The sequence below is a fragment of the Triticum dicoccoides genome, chromosome 4A (genome assembly GCF_002162155.2).
Source record: "Triticum dicoccoides isolate Atlit2015 ecotype Zavitan chromosome 4A, WEW_v2.0, whole genome shotgun sequence".
NCBI classification, from domain to species: Eukaryota; Viridiplantae; Streptophyta; class Magnoliopsida; order Poales; family Poaceae; genus Triticum; species Triticum dicoccoides.
In genome coordinates this window covers 146,908,758-146,926,248 of record NC_041386.1, presented here as the reverse complement: position 1 = coordinate 146,926,248, position 17,491 = coordinate 146,908,758, and positions in this window count along the sequence as shown.

The window sequence follows — 17,491 nt, the reverse complement described above, 5'->3', positions numbered from 1 at the left end:
AGATTCTGTGAGGTGGACGCCGCTGGCAGTGAAAGGGCTCTGGTACGCCGGTGGATGAGTAGTCTAGGGTTTCGAGAGGGGACGAGAGAAAGGCCGATGAAGTACGGACGGCGTGATGTGAGATGCTCCGGTGCTGTGGAGTTAGTCGTTTTTGCGGGAGGGGGAGATGAAATGGGGGTGCCGTGTAGTGGGGGGAACCGGAAGTTACCAAAGCAGCCCCGACCTATTATGTAGATGAGGGCGGTATTGTAACTGTTGGTCTCCGTGCAACAAGGACAAAAGGGGAATTTCACATGCTAAAGACTAAGGTGGCGGAAATTTTAGAAGGAGGTGGGAGATTTTGCCGCCCGCAGGATCGTTCGTTTCCAGTTTCAACTAATTTTGGACCGTGCTAGCGGGAAGGTCATGCGAGATTGTGTACACGGGGCACGCGTCAGCAGTTGATAACTGGTGTGTCCACCCCAGAAAAAAAGACAATAACTCGGGATGATGCGCCGATAACTTGGACGTTGACACGGGCGCGGCCAATCGTACGTGTGTAGTGGCGCATTCACAAAAAAGGGATCAAACGCTTAGCCTATGTATTTCTCATGTAAATAGATAATTTAGTGCAATTGGTTATTTACTTTAAACATAATGCATTGACGTGTTAGTGTAGAGGCGCACAAAAAGAAATGGATATTGTAGTCCACTACTTAAAAGTGTTACCTCATATGATTACATAGCCTCCATTTCATAAATTGCTTACCCGTTGAATTCATATATGAATATTACATATATTACTTCATAATAGAACCTTAAATCATCCAAGACTAATGATTTTGAATGCAAGAGTAACAATGGTGCATGTACATGATAGCTACATTGGTTGTTTGAAGAAACATCACTGTAACTTTGGCATGCACAACTGAAAAGATTTATTTAAATAGAAAAATGTGATATGTGAGTGTCCAATATTTATAGCATTGAATCGATATTGTACCTTTGGCCGCGATACGAAGTAGATATTGATTTATGTTCAAGCGATGCACGTCCACGATAGCTAGATAGTGATACGTGAATGAATTGTGCAATCTCTCTCACACGCATACATGTCTCATTTCCCTGTGGTCATCGGAATCACACACGCGCAGTTCGTGTATTTCTCTCCCTCCGTCAAGGTTAGAATTCGTCTTTCTACCCCATCCTACAAGTCTCTCACATAGAAACACACATGCTCTCTCTGTCGAACATGCCCACCCCTTTAATTCCGCCCACCCACAGTCACTAATGTCTCAAAGTATAATAATGTCTCTCAAACATATGCCTAAGGTTAACTCGAGTCCCGTAATCATATGAATACATACAATGGGATTCCAAAAGAGCACCTTTTGTTTTGAGATTTCGCTCTCTCTCTCTCTCTCTCTCTCTCTCTCCCACACATTGTTTCTCGCTTCATTTTTTCCGGCACTTGGATGCACACAATTTTGTTTATCTTCGTGATGCTTTAAGTATGCCTCGCACAAATGCTATCTACCTATCCCTTAATATAGCTAGATATGTGTCACATAAACTCCTTCTCCCTACTAGCAAGATGCCCTTGCGTTGCACCGAACATCAAGATGCATTTGTATGAGTAGTTTATGTTGTGGGAGAAAAGGATGAACGAGGGAATGCCTTATTTGCAAATGCTGAGAGGGGTGTGGGTATCTTTTTGCAAAATTACCACAGTTTCCTTCCTATCCGTCGGGTATAAATCGGATGGCCTATATTGCAGGATGGCAGGAACACCATCATCACCAACTCTGTTTTTTATAAGAGTAGGGATATGTAAGTGTCACTGCCCCCCGCCCCCCGACACACACACATACACACCCACACAACCACACACACACACACACACTTCCCAACACGGAAGGAGTAGGGTGACATCTCGATCTTGATACTAATCTATCGACTAGCTTCTCTCTCAAACACACACACACACGCACACACACTACCCGACACCGAAGGAGTAGGGCGGCACCTCGATCTTGATAGTAATCTATCTACTCCTCTTTCAAACACACACACACATACACACACACTCGCTAGTTGTGCCTCTATGCCTACCGCGCACACTCTCGATATGTCTTTCTCTCCCTCCCCCTCCCCCACCCCAACAATGACAGCAGAAGGGTGAGAACTCAATCTGATCGTAATCTGTCAATTGGTTTCTCTCTCGAACATTGTGTCTCTGTGCCTCGCTCAGTAGCCCCCTCGATATGTAGACTTCTCGCGCGCGCACACCTATAGTGACGATGACGCTGAACCCAGTGTGCCTCGTTTTTACCGGCCTCATCTGATAGTTTTCACCTTGTTTTCTGTTAGTTAGCAAGGCAACCTTTTCTTTGTTACTACTAGTGAATCCGAAATCATTCGGGGCATACATAAAATATATCACTTCAACCCAATTATCGCAGTAACTATTTTAAAAGAAACTAGCTAGATGCCCGTGCGTTGCACGGAACATCAAGATGCATTTGTATGAGTAGTTTATCTTGTGAGAGAAAAGGATGAACGAGGGAAGGCCGTATTTGCGAACGTGGAGAGGGGTGTGGGTATATTTTTGCAAAATTGCCATAGTTTTCTTCCTATCTGTTAGATATAAATCCGACGGCCTATATTGCAGGATGGCATGCACACCATCATCACCAACTATGTTTTCTACTCCCTCCGTTCCTAAATATTTGTCTTTTTAAAGATTTCAACAAGTGACTACATATGGAGCAAAATGAGTGAATCTACACTCTAAAATATGCCTACATACACATCCGTATGTGGTAGTCCATTTGAAATATGAAAAAGACAAATATTTAGGAACACATGGAGTATAAGAGTAGACATGGAGATATATCAGCAGCATGGTCTACAACAAAAATGTGTTGGACTGGTTAGCGTCGGATGCTCACAACGCGATGACATGATTTTGAATTCTGTCTTTAACTTTAGATTTTTTATATTACATATTACTTATTTAATATATACTTCTTTCGCTACTGTACTGACAATGTAACCCACAGAGTACTTAGAATACAAGATTAAGGATGGACTTGTTTCTTTTTAACTTTCTGCATGAAGCTGTAGCCACCCTGCAAGTCACGTGTACACTGTACATGCAATTAACTTTTTATAGAGGGACAATCATACGCGCAATTAACTCAAATGGATTAGATGTCACTCTATTATTTCCAGCATAAGAGCATCTCCAACGGCAGCCGACAAATTTCCTCCCGTTTCCTTCTGCTGAGGACGACATCAAACGCCAGTGACATACATTTTCACAACTCTAACCAACCAGATGAAATTCGTGCAAACACGGACTGATTTCATATAAGCATGAAGGATTTCGTATAAAAAAGCCGGATCTTCATATAAACATGATGGATTTCATTACATTTACATGAACTAAGCGGTGCCAATCCGCCTATCTTGGTATAATGAATACTCCCTCCGTCCGGAAATACTTGTCCTAGAAATGGATGTATCTAGACTTATTTTAGTTATAGATACATACAATTTATCCATTCTTAGAACAAAAATTTCCCGCCAGCTGGAGAGGGAGTACATAATCTAAATGGCCGCCCGCGGATCCCTTTGTATTCCTCATGTCCGGCAGACACTTTGCGCGGTCGACGAAGGTCCTCGGAAGAGATGAAGAAGCAAAGAAACCACCTGAATGCGCAGTCGTCGCCTCGGCGGTGGCCTTCATGGGACCCAAGTGGCGGCGGCCTCCCGTGTTTTACTTCTCCTCGATGATGGCGGTGGACACAGAGAAGCTGGCCACCGACTAGTCGCTGTCCACGTACTCGGCTTCTGTCTCTGCCTGCATGGCGCTGCCGCAGGCACGGGAGGCGCGCCCACAGACACGGGAGGCGCGATATGACGCAGCAGTGACGATGCTGAAGGAAATATGCCCTAGAGGCAATAATAAAGTTATTATTTATTTCCTTATATCATGATAAATGTTTATTATTCATGCTAGAATTGTATTAACCGGAAACATAATACATGTGTGAATACATAGACAAACAGAGTGTCACTAGTATGCCTCTACTTGACTAGCTCGTTAATCAAAGATGGTTATGTTTCCTAACCATGAACAAGGAGTTGTTATTTGACTAACGGGATCACATCATTAGGTGAATGATGTGATTGACATGACCCATTCCATTAGCTTAGCACCCGATCGTTTAGTATGTTGCTATTGCTTTCTTCATGACTTATACATGTTCCTATGACTATGAGATCATGCAACTCCCGTTTGCCGGAGGAACACTTTGTGTGCTACCAAACGTCACAACGTAAAAGGGTGATTATAAAGGTGCTCTATAGGTGTCTCCAAAGGTACATGTTGGGTTGGCGTATTTCGAGATTAGGATTTGTCACTCCGATTATCGGAGAGGTATCTCTGGGCCCTCTCGGTAATGCACATCACATAAGCCTCGCAAGCATGGCAACTAATGAGTTAGTTGCGAGATGATGTATTACAGAACGAGTAAAGAGACTTGCCGGTAACGAGATTGAACTAGGTATTGAGATACCGACGATCGAATCTCGGGCAAGTAACATACCGATGACAAAGGGAACAACGTATGTTGTTATGCGGTCTGACCGATAAAGATCTTCATAGAATATGTAGGAGCCAATATGAGCATCCAGGTTCCGCTATTGGTTATTGACCGGAGACATGTCTCGGTCATGTCTACATTGTTCTCGAACCCGTAGGGTCCGCACGCTTAAGGTTTCGATGACAGTTATATTATGAGTTTATGAGTTTTGATGTACCGAAGTTAGTTCGGAGTCCCGGATGTGATCACGGACATGACGAGGAGTCTCGAAATGGTCGAGACATAAAGATTGATATATTGGACGGTTATATTCGGACACCGGAAGTGTTCCGGGTGATTTCGGAGAAAACCGGAGAGCCGGAGGGTTACCGGAACCCCCCGGGAGAAGTAATGGGCCATATGGGCCTTAGTGGAGAGAGAGAGAGGGGCAGCCAAAGGTGGGTCGTGCGCCTCCTCCCCCTGGTCCGAATTGGACTAGGAGAGGGGGGGCGGCGCCCCCCTTTCCCTCTCCCTCCCCACTTCTTTCCCCCTCCTAGTAGGAGTCCTACTCCTACTAGGAGGAGGACTCCTCCTTGGCGCGCCATAGAGGGTCTGCCGGCCTCCTCCCCTTGATCCTTTATATACGGGGGCAGGGGGCACCCCTTGACACACAAGTTGATCCACGTGATCTTATTCTTAGCCGTGTGCGGTGCCCCCTTCCACCATAGTCCTCGATAATATTGTAGCGGTGCTTAGGCGAAGCCCTGCGACAGTAGTACACCACGCCATCGTGCTGACGGAACTCTTCCCCGACACTTTGCTGGATCGGAGTCCGGGGATCGTCATCGAGCTGAACGTGTGCTAGAACTCGGAGGTGCCGTAGTTTCCGTGCTTGATCGGTCGGGCCGTGGAGACGTACGACTACATTAACCAAGTTAACGCTTCCGTTGTCGATCTACAAGGGTACGTAGATCACACTCTCCCCCTCTCGTTGCTATGCATCACCATGATCTTGCGTGTGCATAGGAATTTTTTTGAAATTACGACGTTACCCAACAGTGGCATCCGAGCCTAGGTTTTATATGTTGATGTTATTTGCACGAGTAGAACACAAGTGAGTTGTGGGCGATATAAGTCATACTGCTTACCAGCATGTCATACTTTGGTTCGGCGGTATTGTTGGACGAAGCGGCCGGGACCGACATTACGCGCACGCTTACGCGAGACCGGTTCTCCCGACGTGCTTTGCACATAGGTGGCTTGCGGGTGACAGTTTCTCCAACTTTAGTTGAACCGGGTGTGGCTATGCCCGGTCCTTGCGAAGGTTAAAACAGCACCAACTTGACAAACTATCGTTGTGGTTTTGATGCGTAGGTAAGATTGGTTCTTGCTTAAGCCCGTAGCAGCCACGTAAAACTTGCAACAACAAAGTAGAGGACGTCTAACTTGTTTTTGCAGGGCATGTTGTGATGTGATATGGTCAAGACATGATGCTAAATTTTATTGTATGAGATGATCATGTTTTGTAACCGAGTTATCGGCAACTGGCACGAGCCATATGGTTGTCACTTTATTGTATGCAATGCAATCGCACTGTAATGCTTTACTTTATCACTAAGCGGTAGCGATAGTTGTGGAAGCATAAGATTGGCGAGACGACAACGATGCTACGATGGAGATCAAGGTGTCGCACCGGTGACGATGGTGATCACGACGGTGCTTCAAAGATGGAGATCACAAGCACAAGATGATGATGGCCATATCATATCACTTATATTGATTGCATGTGATGTTTATCTTTTATGCATCTTATCTTGCTTTGATTGATGGTAGCATTATAAGATGATCTCTCACTAATTATCAAGAAGTGTTCTCCCTGAGTATGCACCATTGCGAAACTTCTTCGTGCTGAGACACCAGGTGATGATCGGGTGTGATAGGCTCTACGTTCAAATAAAACGGGTGCAAAACAGTTGCACACGCGGAATACTCAGGTTATATTTGACGAGCCAAGCATATACAGATATGGCCTCGGAACACGGAGACCGAAAGGTCGAGCGTGAATCATATGGTAGATATGATCAACATAGTGATGTTCACCAATGAAACTACTCCATCTCACGTGATGATCGAACATGGTTTAGTTGATTTGGATCACGTAATCACTTAGAGGATTAGAGGGATGTCTATCTAAGTGGGAGTTCTTTAAGTAAATTAATTGAACCTAAATTTATCATGAAACTTAGTACCTGATAGTATCTTGCTTGTTTATGCTTGACTGTAGATAGATGGCTCGTGCTGTTGTTCCGTTGAATTTTAATGCGTTCCTTGAGAAAGCAAAGTTGAAAGATGATGGTAGCAATTACACGGACTGGGTCCGTAACTTGAGGATTATCCTCATTGCTGCATAGAAGAATTACGTCCTGGAAGCACCGCTGGGTGCCAGGCCTGCTGCTGGAGTAACACCAGATGTTATGAATGTCTGGCAGAGCAAAGCTGATGACTACTCGATAGTTCAGTGTGCCATGCTTTACGGCTTAGAATCGGGACTTCAACGACGTTTTGAACGTTATGGAGCATATGAGATGTTCTAGGAGTTGAAGTTAATATTTCAAGCAAATGCCCGGATTGAGAGATATGAAGTCTCCAATAAGTTCTATAGCTGCAAGATGGAAGAGAACAGTTCTGTCAGTGAGCATATACTCAAAATGTCTGGGTATAATAATCACTTGATTCAATTGGGAGTTAATCTTCCAGATGATTGCGTCATTGACAGAATTCTCCAATCACTGCCACCAAGCTACAAGAGCTTCGTGATGAACTATAATATGCAAGGGATGAATAAGACTATTCCCGAGCTCTTCGCAATGCTGAAAGCTGTGGAGGTAGAAATCAAGAAGGAGCATCAAGTGTTGATGGTCAACAAGACCACTAGTTTCAAGAAAAAGGGCAAAGGGAAGAAGAAGGGGAACTTCAAAAAGAACGGCAAGCAAGTTGCTACTCAAGAGAAGAAACTCAAACCCGGACCTAAGCCTGAAACTGAGTGCTTCTACTGCAAGCAGACTGGTCACTGGAAGCGGAACTGCCCCAAGTATTTGGCGGATAAGAAGGATGGCAAGGTGAACAAAGGTATATGTGATATACATGTTATTGATGTGTACCTTACTAATGCTCGCAGTAGCACCTGGGTATTTGATATTGGTTCTGTTGCTAATATTTGCAACTCGAAACAGGGACTACGGATTAAGCGAAGATTGGCTAAGGACGAGGTGACGATGCGCGTGGGAAACGGTTGCAAAGTCGATGTGATCGCAGTCGGCACGCTACCTCTACATCTACCTTCGAGATTAATATTAGACCTAAATAATTGTTATTTGGTGCCAGTGTTAAGCATGAACATTATATCTGGATCTTGTTTGATGCGAGACGGTTATTCATTTAAATCTGAGAATAATGGTTGTTCTATTTATATGAGTAATATCCTTTATGGTCATGCACCCTTAAAGAGTGGTCTATTTTTGTTGAATCTCGATAGTAGTGACACACATATTCATAGTGTTGAAGCCAAAAGATGCAGAGTTGATAATGATAGTGCAACTTATTTGTGGCACTGCCGTTTAGGTCATATCTGTGTAAAGCGCATGAAGAAACTCCATACTGATGGACTTTTGGAACCACTTGATTATGAATCACTTGGTACTTGCGAACCGTGCCTCATGGGCAAGATGACTAAAACACCATTCTCCGGTACTATGGAGAGAGCAACAGATTTGTTGGAAATCATACATACAGATGTATGTGGTCCGATGAATATTGAGGCTCGTGGCGGATATCGTTATTTTCTCACCTTCACAGATGACTTAAGCAGATATGGGTATATCTACTTAATGAAACACAAGTCTGAAACATTTGAAAAGTTCAAAGAATTTCAGAGTGAAGTAGAAAATCATCGTAACAAGAAAATAAAATTCCTACGATCTGGTCGTGGAGGAGAATATTTGAGTTACGAGTTTGGTGTACATTTGAAAAATTGTGGAATAGTTTCGCAACTCACGCCACCCGGAACACCACAGCGTAATGGTGTGTCCGAACGTCGTAATCGTACTTTACTAGATATGGTGCGATCTATGATGTCTCTTACTGATTTACCGCTATCGTTTTGGGGATACGCTCTAAAGACGACCGCATTTCACGTTAAATAGGGCACCATCAAAATCCGTTGAGACGACGTCTTATGAACTGTGGTTTGGAAAGAAACCAAAGTTGTCGTTTCTAAAAGTTTGGGGCTGCGATGCTTATGTGAAAAAGCTTCAACTTGATAAGCTCGAACCCAAATCGGAGAAATGTGTCTTCATAGGATATCCAAAGGAAACTATTGGATACACCTTCTACCACAGATCCGAAGGCAAGACTTTTGTTGCTAAATTCAGAAATTTCTGGAGAAGGAGTTTCTCTCGAAAGAAGTGAGTGGGAGGAAAGTAGAACTTGACGAGGTAACTGTACCTGCTCCGTTATTAGAAAGTAGTGCATCACAGAAAACTGTTTCAGTGACACCTACACCAGTTAGTGAGGAAGCTAATGATAATGATCATGAAACTTCAGAACAAGATACTACTGAACCTCGTAGATCAACCAGAGTGAGATCCGCGCTAGAGTGGTACGGAAATCCTGTTCTGGAAGTCATGCTACTAGATCATGATGAGCCTACGAACTATGAAGAAGCGATGGTGAGCCCAGATTCCGCAAAATGGCTTGAAGCCATGAAATTTGAGATGGGATCCATGTTTGAGAACAAAGTATGGACTTTGGTTGACTTGCCCGATGATCGGCAAGCAATAGAGAATAAATGGATCTTCAAGAAGAAGACTGACGCTGACGGTAATATTACTGTCTACAAAGCTCGACTTGTCGCAAAAGGTTTTCGGCAAGTTCAAGGGATTGACTACGATGAGACCTTCTCACCCATAGCGATGCTTAAGTCTGTCCGAATCATGTTAGCAATTGCCGCATTTTATGATTATGAAATTTGGCAGATGGATGTCAAAACTGCATTCCTGAATGGATTTCTGGAAGAAGAGTTGTATATGATGCAACCAGAAGGTTTTGTCGATCCAAAGGGAGCTAACAAAGTGTGCAAGCTCCAGCGATCCATTTATGGACTGGTGCAAGCCTCTCGGAGTTGGAATAAACGTTTTGATAGTGTGATCAAAGCATTTGGTTTTATACAGACTTTTGGAGAAGCCTGTATTTACAAGAAAGTGAGTGGGAGCTCTGTAGCATTTCTGATATTATATGTGGATGACATATTACTAATTGGAAATGATATAGAATTTCTGGATAGCATAAAGGGATACTTGAATAAGAGTTTTTCAGTGAAAGACCTAGGTGAAGTTGCTTACATATTAGGCATTAAGATCTATAGAGATAGATCAAGACGCTTAATTGAACTTTCACAGAGCACATACCTTGACAAAGTTTTGAAGAAATTCAAAATGGATCAAGCAAAGAAAGGGTTCTTGCCTGTGTTACAAGGTGTGAAGTTGAGTAAGACTCAATGCCCGACCACTGCAGAAGATAGAGAGAAAATGAAAGTTGTTCCCTATGCTTCAGCCATAGGCTCTATCATGTATGCAATGCTGTGTACCAGACCTGATGTGTGCCTTGCTATAAGTCTAGCAGGGAGGTACCAAAGTGATCCAGGAGTGGATCACTGGACAGCGGTCAAGAACATCCTGAAATACCTGAAAAGGACTAAGGATATGTTTATCATATATGGAGGTGACAAAGAGCTCATCGTAAAAGGTTACGTTGATGCAAGCTTTGACACTGATCCGGACGATTCTAAATCGCAAACCGGATACATGTTTACATTAAACGGTGGAGCTGTCAGTTGGTGCAGTTCTAAACAAAGCGTTGTAGCGGGATCTACATGTGAAGCGGAGTACATAACTGCTTCGGAAGCAGCAAATGAAGGAGTCTGGATGAAGGAGTTCATATCCGATCTAGGTGTCATACCTAGTGCATCGGGTCCAATGAAAATCTTTTGTGACAATACTGGGGCAATTGCCTTGGCAAAGGAATCCAAATTTCACAAGAGAACCAAGCACATCAAGAGATGCTTCAATTCCATCCGGGATCTAGTCCAGGTGGGAGACATAGAGATTTGCAAGATACATACGGATCTCAATGTTGCAGACCCATTGACTAAGCCTCTTCCACTAGCAAAACATGATCAGCACCAAGGCTCCATGGGTGTTAGAATCATTACTGTGTAATCTAGATTATTGACTCTAGTGCAAGTGGGAGACTGAAGGAAATATGCCCTAGAGGCAATAATAAAGTTATTATTTATTTCCTTATATCATGATAAATGTTTATTATTCATGCTAGAATTGTATTAACCGGAAACATAATACATGTGTGAATACATAGACAAACAGAGTTTCACTAGTATGCCTCTACTTGACTAGCTCGTTAATCAAAGATGGTTATGTTTCCTAACCATGAACAAGGAGTTGTTATTTGATTAACGGGATCACATCATTAGGTGAATGATCTAATTGACATGACCCATTCCATTAGCTTAGCACTCGATCGTTCAGTATGTTGCTATTGCTTTCTTCATGACTTATACATGTTCCTATGACTATGAGATTATGCAACTCCCGTTTGCCGGAGGAACACTTTGTGTGCTACCAAATGTCACAACGTAAAAGGGTGATTATAAAGGTGCTCTACAGGTGTCTCCAAAGGTACATGTTGGGTTGGCGTATTTCGAGATTAGGATTTGTCACTCCGATTGTCGGAGAGGTATCTCTGGGCCATCTCGGTAATGCACATCACATAAGCCTTGCAAGCATTGCAACTAATGAGTTAGTTGCGAGATGATGTATTACGGAACGAGTAAAGAGACTTGCCGGTAACTAGATTGAACTAGGTATTGAGATACCGACGATCGAATCTCAGGCAAGTAACATACCGATGACAAAGGGAACAACGTATGTTGTTATGCGGTCTGACCGATAAAGATCTTCGTAGAATATGTAGGAGCCAATATGAGCATCCAGGTTCCGCTATTGGTTATTGACCGGAGACATGTCTCGGTCATGTCTACATTGTTCTCGAACCCGTAGGGTCCGCACGCTTAAGGTTTTGATGACAATTATATTATGAGTTTATGAGTTTTGATGTACCGAAGTTAGTTCGGAGTCCCGGATGTGATCACGGACATGACGAGGAGTCTCGAAATGGTCGAGACATAAAGATTGATATATTGGACGGCTATATTCGGACACGGGAAGTGTTCTGGGTGATTTCAGAGAAAACCGAAGAGCCTGAGGGTTACCGGAACCCCCCCGGGAGAAGTAATGGGCCATATGGGCCTTAGTGGAGAGAGAGAGGGGCAGCCAAAGGTGGGCCGCGCGCCTCCTCCCCCTTGTCCGAATTGGACTAGGAGAGGGGGGCGGCGCCCCCCTTTCCCTCTCCCTCCCCACTTCTTTCCCCCTCCTAGTAGGAGTCCTACTCCTACTAGGAGGAGGACTCCTCCTTGGCGCGCCATAGAGGGCCGGCCGGCCTCCTCCCCTTGATCCTTTATATACGGGGGCAGGGGGCACCCCTTGACACTCAAGTTGATCCACGTGATCATATTCTTAGCCATGTGCGGTGCCCCCTTCCACCATAGTCCTCGATAATATTGTAGCGGTGCTTAGGCAAAGCCCTGCGACGGTAGTACATCAAGATCGTCACCACGCCGTCATGCTGACGGAACTCTTCCCCGACACTTTGCTGGATCGGAGTCCGGGGATCGTCATCGAGCTGAACGTGTGCTAGAACTCGGAGGTGCCGTACATTCGGTGCTTGATCGGTCGGGCCGTGGAGACGTACGACTACATCAACCAAGTTAACGCTTCCATTGTCGATCTACAAGGGTACGTAGATCACACTCTCCCCCTCTCGTTGCTATGCATCACCATGATCTTGCGTGTGCGTAGGAATTTTTTTGAAATTACTACGTTCCCCAATAGATGCCCGTACCACTGTGCTCACTGCCGTGCCGGCGTGGAGCAACTCGCCACTCCTCATCGAGCTAAACTGGAGCAGCGAGTTGCTGAACCACGCGCCTGCTTGGGGTGGCAACTGGCTCCGTCGGGCCAAGCAAGGTTGGTGAAGCACCGAGCGGCCTCGCCTGTATCTAGAGGGCTCGGCGGGCCACCCATTCGGGTAATATGTCGGAGAACGACTCCTCGGAAGCCATCAGAAGAGTGGAGAAAATGGTGAAGGTGGACATGGGGGAGTAGCGGAGGGGTGTGATTCTTGCCCGCTGTCTATCTGGCCTCGTGTAAATAGAGGGCGGACTTTAGGAGCTTGGCCAGCGTCTGGCCTCGTTTAAACTGAGGGTGGACGGGAGGAGCTCGGCCGGTGTTGCATTTAATTCCGGCCCGCTCATGAACGGACGTGTGGCCGGAGTAGGTTTCTTGGTTTGCATGCGGGTTTAATGGAGGGGTTTGATGGAGGCGAGGAGGCATGTTCAACCGGGCGTGCAGCGAGCGGCGCAGTACTATTCGATTTGACAGCGGGCGGCACAGTTCCCGATACAGCTTTAATGCAGACGAGCGAGGGAGTAGCAGTTCCTGAAATGTTGAACGGCTAATGGATCCTCCTTCAATTAATGCATGAGGGAAGTAATGGGAGGAGGACCGGGAAAAGAGGCTGCACGATGTGAATGCAACGCAGTTTGCCCTCATATAAAGGCGCCCCTCCATTCCAATGCATCTCCACATCGTACACACCTAAGCGTTTGCCTAAGCACCTACACTAAGCGCAAAAGAGCTCACTCCAGACCCATGGCGGCGATGCGCGCGAGCGGCTAGCAGCTGTGCCAGATGGTCCATGACGTTGGCCTGCGGCATGGCGCCGAGGATCATCTCTAGACGGTGTTGGAGACCGGCTGGTGGATGGCCGCCGTCGACGCCAACTACGACTCTCAGTTGGACCACATGATTGTTGCCACCACCAACAAGTTCACCGTCGTCAAGAAGCTCGCGGACGACATTGCCGTACTCCTCCAGCCCGCGCGCTTGGGCTCCTCATTGCCTGCCACCCTAATCGGCCTCCATGGTCGGAACCTCTTTCAAGCACTGGTGGCCCTGCGACTGCCCGCCGACACCATGAAGAATGTCCACCTGGAGGTCGCGCTCGCCGCGAGGTGCCTCACCTTGCAAGAATTCGTCGACCTACACATCCACGTGTACGAGCAAATCGTGTACATAGGTATCTACAAGGCTAGTGAGGACGCTATGACGTTGGCCTTCCTCAACCGGCTGGAAGCCTTGGATGCCTTTGCTGAGAAGCACCTCGACCTCGCCACAAAAGCCACCGCTCCTTAGCTGCCGGTCGGTGGCCCGGCGTACTAAGTTGAGGAGGAGGAGGTCGTAGATTGATGGATGCATCTTTCTTCTTCCCTTCTGTAACCACCACTGCGATCGCATCATCATCGTGGCCTTAATTCTTATTGTGGTGCTGCATTCTCGTTATCCAGACTTATTTTAGTTATAGATACATACAATTTATCCATTCTTAGAACAAAAATTTCCCGCCAGCTGGAGAGGGAGTACATAATCTAAATGGCCGCCCGCGGATCCCTTTGTCTTCCTCATGTCCGGCAGACACTTTGCGTGATCGACGAAGGTCCTCGGAAGAGACAAAGAAGCAAAGAAACCACCTGAATGCGCAGTCGTCGCCTCGGTGGTGGCCTTCATGGGACCCAAGTGGCGGCGGCCTCCCGTGTTCTACTTCTCCTCGATGATGGTGGCGGACACAGAGAAGCTGGCCACTGACTCGTCGCTGTCCATGCACCCGGCTTCTGTCTCTGCCTGCATGGCGCTGCCGCAGGCACGGGAGGCGCGCCCACAGACACGGGAGGCATGGTACGACGTGGCAGCGACGACGCCTGTACCGGTGTGCTCACCGCCGTGCTGGCATGGAGCAACTCGCCACTCCTCATCGAGCTGAACTGGAGCAGCGAGTTGCTGAACCACGCGCCTGCTTGGGGCGGCAACTGGCTCCGTCCAGCCAAGCAAGGTTGGTGAAGCACCGAGCGGCTCACCCGTATCCGGAGGGCTCGGCGGGCCACCCAGCCGGGTAATATGCCAGAGAACGGCTCCTCGGAAGCCATCGGAAGAGTGGAGAAAATGGTGAAGGCGAAGATGGGGGAGCGGCGGAGGGGTGCGATTCTTGCCCACTGTCTGTCTGGCCTCGTGTAAATAGAGGGCGGACGGTAGGAGCTTGGCCGGCGTTTGGCCTCGTTTAAACTGAGGGCGGACGGGAGGAGCTCAGCCAGTGTTGCGTTTAATTCCAGCCCGCTCATGAACAGACGTGTGGCCGGAGTAGGTTTCTCGGTTTGCATGCGTGTTTAACGGAGGGGTTTGATGGAGGCCAGGAGGCGTGTTCAGCCAGGCGTGCAGCGGGCGGCGCAGTACTATTCGATTTGACAGCGGGCGGCATAGTTCCCGATACGGCTTTAATGCAGACGAGTGAGGGAGTAGCGGTTCCCGAAATGTTGAACGGCCAATGCATCCTCCTTCAATTAATGCATGAGGGAAGTACTGGGAGGAGGACCGGGGAAAGAGGCTGCACGATGTGAATGCAACGCAGTTTGCCCTCATATAAAGGCCCCTCCATTCCAATGCATCTCCGCATCGTACGCACCTAAGCGTTTGCCTAAGCACCTACACTAAGGGTAAAAGAGCTCACTCCAGACCCATGGCGGCAATGCACGCGAGCGGCCAGCGGCTGTGCCAGATGGCCCACGACATCGACCTGCGACATGGCGCCGATAATCATCTCCAGACGGTGTTGGAGACCGGCTGGTGGATGGCCGCCGTCGACACCAACTACGACTCTCAGGTTGACCAGATGACCGTTGCCACCACCAACAAGTTCACCGTCCTCAAGAAGCTCGCGGACGACATCGGCGTACTCCTCCAGCCCGCACCCGGGCTCCTCATTGCGTGCCACCCTAATCGGCCTCCATGGCTGGAACCTCTTTCAAGCACTGGTGGCCCTGCGACTGCCCGCCGACGCCATAAAGAATGTCCACCTGGAGGTCGTGCTCGCCGCGAGGCGCCTCGCCCTACAAGAATTCGTCGACCTACACATCCACATGTACGAGCAAATCGTGTACATAGGTATCTACAAGGCCAGTGAGGACGCTATGACGTTGGCCTTCCTCAATCGGCTGGAAGCCTTGGATACCTTTGCTGAGAAGCACCTCGACCTCGCCACAAAAGTCGCCACTCCTTAGCCGTCAGTCGGTGGCCTGGCGCACTAAGTTGAGGAGGAGGAGGTCGTATGTTGATGGATGCATCTTTCTTCTTACCTTCTATAACTGCCACTGCGATCGCATCATCATCGTGGCCTTAATTCTTATTGTGGTGTTGCATTCTCGTTATCTAGACTTATTTTAGTTATAGATACATACAATTTATCCATTCTTAGAACAAAAATTTACCACCAGCTGGAGAGGGAGTACATAATCTAAATGGCCGCCCGCGGATCCCTTTGTCTTCCCCATGTCCGGCAGACACTTCGCGGGGTCGACGAAGGTCCTCGGAAGAGACGAAGAAGCAAAGAAACCACCTGAATGCACAGTTGTCGCCTCGGCGGTTGCTACCTCTTGAGCACTACGTTGATTTTCCCCGAAGAGGAAGGGATGATGCAGCAAAGTAGCGTAAGTATTTCCCTCAGTTTTTGAGAAGCAAGGTATCAATCCAGTAGGAGGCTACGCACGAGTCCCTCGTACCCGCACAAAACAAATAAATCCTTGCAACCAACGCGATAAGGGGTTGTCAATCCCACACGGCCACTTACGAGAGTGAGATCCGATAGATATGATAAGATAATATTTGTGGTATTTTTATGATAAAGATGCAAAATAAAATAAAAGCAAAGTGAAAAGCAAAGGAAATTACTAAGTATTGGAATATTAATATGAGGAAGATGGACTCAGGGGCCATAGGTTTCACTAGTGGCTTCTCTCAAGAGCATAAGTATTCTACAGTGGGTGGACAAATTACTGTTGAGCAATTGACAGAATTGAGCATAGTTATGAGAATATCTAGGTATGGTCATGTATATAGGCATCACGTCCGAGACAAGTAGACCGACTCCTGCCTGCATCTACTACTATTACTCCACTCATCGACCGCTAGCCAGCATGCATCTTGAGTATTAAATTAATGTAAATAGAGTAACGCTTTAAGCAAGATGACATGATGTAGAGGGATAAACTCATGCAATATGATGAAAACCCCATCTTGTTATCCTTGATGGCAACAATACAATACGTGCCTTGCTGCCCCTACTATCACTGGGAAAGGACACCGCAAGATTGAACCCAAAGCTAAGCACTTCTCCCATTGCAAGAAAGATCAATCTAGTAGGCCAAACCAAACTGATAATTCGAAGAGACTTGGAAAGATAACCAATCATACACAAAAGAATTCAGAGAAGATTCAAATATTATTCATAGATAGACTTGATCATAAACCCACAATTCATCGGTCTCAACAAACACACCGCAAAAAAGAAGATTACATCGAATAGATCTCCACAAGAGAGGGGGAGAACATTGTATTGAGATCCAAAAAGAGAGAAGAAGCCATCTAGCTAATAACTATGGACCCATAGGTCTGAGGTGAACTACTCACACTTCATCGAAGGGGCTATGGTGATGATGTAGAAGCCCTCCGTGATCGATGCCCCCTCCGGCGGAGCTCTGGAATAGGCCCCAAGATGGGATCTCGTGGATACAAAAAGTTGCGGCGGTGGAATTAGGGTTTGGGCTTCGTATCTGATCGTTTGGGGGTACGTAGGTATATATAGGAGGAAGGAGTACGTCGGTGGAGCAACAGGGGGCCCACGAG